Source organism: Clupea harengus, chromosome 3 (genome assembly GCF_900700415.2).
Source record: "Clupea harengus chromosome 3, Ch_v2.0.2, whole genome shotgun sequence".
Lineage (NCBI taxonomy): Eukaryota > Metazoa > Chordata > Actinopteri > Clupeiformes > Clupeidae > Clupea > Clupea harengus.
Window position 1 is genome coordinate 7,487,712 of NC_045154.1, and position 5,397 is coordinate 7,493,108.

Here is a 5,397-nt window from a genome sequence, read left to right on the forward strand (position 1 = left end):
AAATACCTCTTTTTAATGATTTTGTTGCCGTTTAGTTCTTCACGCAAATGCGAAGCAACCCACCTTCTGACTTCAAGTTTCAATGACTTTCAGTTACGTTAAATGACCGGACTACTTGCGATGCGGAATGATATTAAAGATGTGAATTAGAAGCACAAAACCCGTTGCCAATGACACCAGTCATACATTTTTTGAAGCAGTGAATATAAAGAAATTACAGACCTGCGAACGTTGGGATCATAGATATATATATATATATAAAGGCCTTTATATATAAATATATATATATATATCTATGGTTGGGATGGCCCATTCAAATCAACAGAACTTTTTGGAACATTCTGAAGAGCCGTATAACAAGTACAGGTATTTACGTTTGATTCCTAATTTACAATTGACCTCCGCGGGCCGCACAGGGACAGCCAACGGGCCGCAAATTGCCCTTGGGCCGCACTTTGCCCAGGTCTGACATAGATGCACATACCTGACAAGACAAGAAGACTAAACCTTTCCCTAGACAGAACAATCAACATACTTAAGATGTGGCCAGCACCATTTCTAAAAAAGACTACACAGATGACGAGACAGACCCTGAAACATAAACATAGCATTTCTCTGTATGCAAAAAAAAACAAAGAAATAACTACGTAATAAATAATCACATTTACAGGTATGTAAAAAACCAACACCTTATCGAGGTGATTTGGCCCAGACCATTTCTCATCCCTACCGCCATAACAGGGAATCAGCAGTCCAATTAAACTGGGAACCAAAATAAATGTTCAGTGTTTCCGGGCGCGGGCGCTTCTTTGCGTCGGACTGACCAGCTAGCTGAGGCCTCGAACTCTCCAACACGTCGGTAATCAATTTTATTTTCTTCAGTGGCACACAGTTGGTGCACCAAAATCAATAAATAAATAATTTTAAACTTTGTTGAAGTTCGTGTAATCAGTTATGTGTTTGTTTGTGTGTAAAACCATGTGTGTTTGGGTGTGCTAGCTGTCGCATATAGGAGTGTGCCGTTCATGTACGATCGCACCACGACAGTCACAAGTGTTTTACCTTGAATGATTACGTTTCTGGCAACAATAGACTAAAAAGTTTGTGAATATCTCGTTCTGAGTGAAAATGTAAGAAACTATAGTTTGTGGATATGGCAGCTGTACACTGATAGGGTGTGAGTTACGTTCTAGAGTTTTGAGACCTGTCTAGTGAATATGTAGCCTGGGTGCCAGCACGAACTTAGCCCGGCCCACAACATTTGAGGTCGGGAAGTTCGGTCTGGCATTGCTCCGTTGGGGAGAAATTATGCCCGACCTGAAGCTGTTCAGACCAATCAAATTGTCAGGGCGGGCTTTATACGATGATGGACAGATGATCAACAGTAACGTAATCAGCCACGTCACCAAAGAGCGCTTGGTTTGAATTTGTTTTCAACAAACATGGCTGCCGCTGGAGAGCTGAGAGGTGTAGACAGATTCTGCCATCAAGTCTGTTTTAGAAGACATCGACAGCGCATTCATTTTGAAAGAGGAACAGAGAAACGCGATCAAGGCATTTGTCGATCGAAAAGGTGTTTTTGCCGTCCTTCCTACGGGATTCGGTAAAAGTGTAATTTATCAGCTGGCCCGGTTCACATACTACGTTGCTCTGATTGGTTGTAGGTCTATCCAATTGAGCGAAGAGGCATTTTTTTTCCTGGTTCGGTTGAAACACGCCCCATAATCACAGCCCAATGGAGCAGTATCAGACTCATATTCTGACTAGAATTATGAGTATGACAACGTCAGGCTACTGAATATGAGGATGATTGTGATTTCAAAACAGATATGTTCTTGAGGTCATTTTGAGTATTTTGTGAAATTTACATGTAAAAGCAACAATATAAGCTTCATTGTCTAACTGTACTTGCCATTTATTTACAAAGTTTGGAAAAAATATGCATATCTATATGAAATAGAATTATTGATTGTTAGCAATACTAAATGTAGAGTAAATGCTACATACAGGCTCGCATGTTGTAAAATCTGGAATAGATGAAACTAGCTTAACATAGATAATTGGACCTACCTATATAGCCCTGCTGATTGATAATAGACAATTAATATATTTGTTCAGGATCGACCTCACCTTACCTGTCAGTTGAAGGATTGGCGTCATCTAGATCCGTGACAGCCTCATCGTGCATCACCTGGCCTCCAATAATGAACTCCAGACGACCGTCTCGTAAAAGCTGTCTAACCTTAAAAGGATTCGCATAGATGTTGTTAGTAGAGGTCTGATTAGGCAGCCACTACGGCAGTCTGAGAAGAGACCACATGGACTATTTCAACGGCCAGCAAGTCAAAACAGGACCATGGGGGTCACATGTTTTAGTAGAGACTCAACAGATTGACTTCTACTTGTTTCTTATGTTGTCCGCTGGCCACTGTGTCCCACCAAATGCGGAAGAACTCTTGCTCTACAGCGATGAACTTGCGATGCTTCACTCGCGACAGTTCCTCTACCACGGTGGTATAGACATTTGCGGTGTAGGAATGCATACTCTCCTAAATACAAAAAGAGTTTGTTAACTGAAAAAGGCATTTAGTGTTGTTATAATTCGGATACGTTGACAAGCATGCTAACAAGCTAGAACACTGGACAGACAGCCGATGATGGGTCTAAATTGCACTAGCAAAGACTTTCATCTTACGTTTCGTTACCTGAACAGTGTACACCCAGCCAATATCCATATGACTGTGGGGAATGACAAAGGCCTAAATTGGACTTGCCACATTTTCGGATAGGCATACTGTGAAGTACAGTATATGGAGGACCAAACCTGCCATATTTATAAATGAATGAATGAATAAATAAATGTCCACATCAATGCATTTAGACAGAAATAAATGTATTAATTAACGCACAATTGTCAATCAATAGTTACTTATAATTTGCATTTATGTATGTATTTATTTCTGTATTCATTTATTTATTTATGTATTTATTTATTCATTAATTCATTCATTCATGCATTTATTTATTTATTCATTCATTCATTGTTCCCAATATGATAATGAGAGGAGGCCAGTAGGCGTGGAATCTGACGTTCAGACATTTTGCAATCAATCCAGAGCCTTAGATTCAATCTAGCTAACTAGTGCAAGCACTTCCGCATTTTTCCGTAAAATCTGCATATAATATTTCAAGCTAGCTAATAACCAATTAAGTTTATTTATTATTGTTATTTATTCAGTCTCGGGCGAGAGACTGTGGAGAGGTATCTATCTAGCTAGCTAGGTTGGTGACAATCTAGAGAACAGTACAGTAACGTAGCAGTGTGGAGCAAGATAGCTGCTAGTAACGTTATTGTTCAAGGGATGTGTGTGCGTGTTGCTGAAAGCGATAACTTGCTTGTAAAATGATGATCCTGATGTAATGCTATGGCTTTGTATCAGATCGCCAGGTTATTGCTATCAGGTTGTGCCATATGCATACCTTGGGATACTCAGGAGTAGGTTGCCCATTCACAAAATGCTACAAAGATTTAAAGTAGCATAACGGAACAATTGCTAATCGCTAACTATATGCTAGCGGCTAAAACTAAAGAAATCTCTTGAAATGTGCTGACTTTGACATTATGACAAACTAGTTAGTCAACAACTGTCCTAACACAGTCAAACATCGAGCATGTGCAACACAAGACAAAGCAAGACGGCAAATAAGCAACTTACTAGTTCGGCAGAACGTAGAAACGGGGAGGCTTCAGGCAAACCTACATTTAGCAGTAATATGCCTACGGACCCTTCTTCAAAGCAAACGGTAACCTCACGTTATTACTGTCAGCTCCCTCTGAATTTGGTCTGAGTTTGATTACAGAACGTTAATTATGTAGTTATGTGGGTTTTTTTTAGAGAGAAGTCGCGTATAGAAGATCATATAGGCCAGGGGTGGCTAACCAGTCCAGCTCAAAGAGCCACAACAAAACCCAACACCATTTTGAAGAGCCACACGAATCTAGGTTCCCACTTTTGGGGGGGATAAGCCCCTACATAATTAAATATTATTTTTCCTGTGACCCAGCAAAACTAGGGGGGTCTGGGGGCATGGTCCCCCATAAGATTTTTTTGGAAAATAACCTTTTAAATAGTGTCCTCTAATGGGTTTTAGGAAGAGAAATTAACAAATTTAGATTTAAAATATGGCACAAAAATAAACATATTGAAGACATCTGCTGAGATAGGTGCTAATTATACAGTAGCATGGTAGGGATTTGCAGCTCAAGTGAGTAGGTTAACGTTGTAGGCTAGAGTTCACTAGATAGTTATAGCTGAAGCTACTGAGTAGGGTAGCATACCCACAGGATCAATGAACCGGCATGATAAAAGAGAGCCACGACATCTATAATTAACTCGAGATGATTCAACCATTTCGTTTCTTTTAATATTTTAAACTTCATGTGCTATACCTTTATATCCAGCAGCTGATTATGGCAGCTTTCACCAGCGTGGGTCTGACAGTTGCTCCAAGTCTGTTTACTAGACTTTATCACCGTCTGTCTGCACGCTCGCGAGGCTCCCTCACTCACTCACGACCAAACAGAACTTTAAAGTTCACTAAATCGGTGGTTAGGTGTGAATTTGACGATCTCAAAATAAAAAAATATACCGGTATATATTTTTGGTGGGGCTAAGGAAACTTTTGGGGGGGCTCCAGCCCGGCACTTCTCAAGATCTGTACATCACTTTGTCTCAATTATGTTGTTAATGTCAGATATCCTCGTGCCTGACAGTTGCAGGTCTGATACAGACCGCTATGATCCGTCATTTTCAGGGTTGAGGATAGCAACGACATCATGTGCACACAAGACTTCACAAACTCTCCCTCACAATGTGACTTTTTTGCTCGAGCAATATTCCATGCCACCTGATACGATGCCAACGTGACGGTTTCAGAGTACTTCGTGAATTTCCGAAAAAGCTGAGTCTGTTTCTCTGACTGACATTTCAATGTATTGTAGCGACCTGTATGTGTTGATGTGTTAATGTTAATGTTCATTGTGGTGTCTGTGTGCCTGTGTCCTTGCTCTCTGTCAGCCGCGGCAGCTCATGTGTGGGTTGCTATGCGCTGCGGGGGGCTGGCAGAGTAGCCGGGGGGCGGGGACACCTGAATAAGATAACGTGTTTCTTGTTGTTGAGCCTCTTCGTGCTCGCGGTTTATTGATAAGTAGTCACAGTGATTTAAGTTCCCATGGATGTTAAGCAATAAAGTCATCATTTACAGAAACCCCTCTCTGAGTAGTGCCTGAGATCGCTACAGTATTTACAGCTCTGTGCCTTTAGGAACTCCTGGGTTATGTTAGCATGGTGTGTGGAGAGACGGCGCTCCAAGTTTGAGGCTTTAAAATGCGACAGT

The 5,397-nt window shown here is 40.9% G+C and overlaps 1 pseudogene; it reads right to left on the reverse strand.

Annotated features, from left to right (window-relative positions):
• Nucleotides 1-535: 535 nt before the first annotated feature.
• On the reverse strand, nt 536-4,836 carry LOC105905560 (annotated as a pseudogene).
• Between the last annotated feature and the right edge of the window lie 561 nt (nt 4,837-5,397).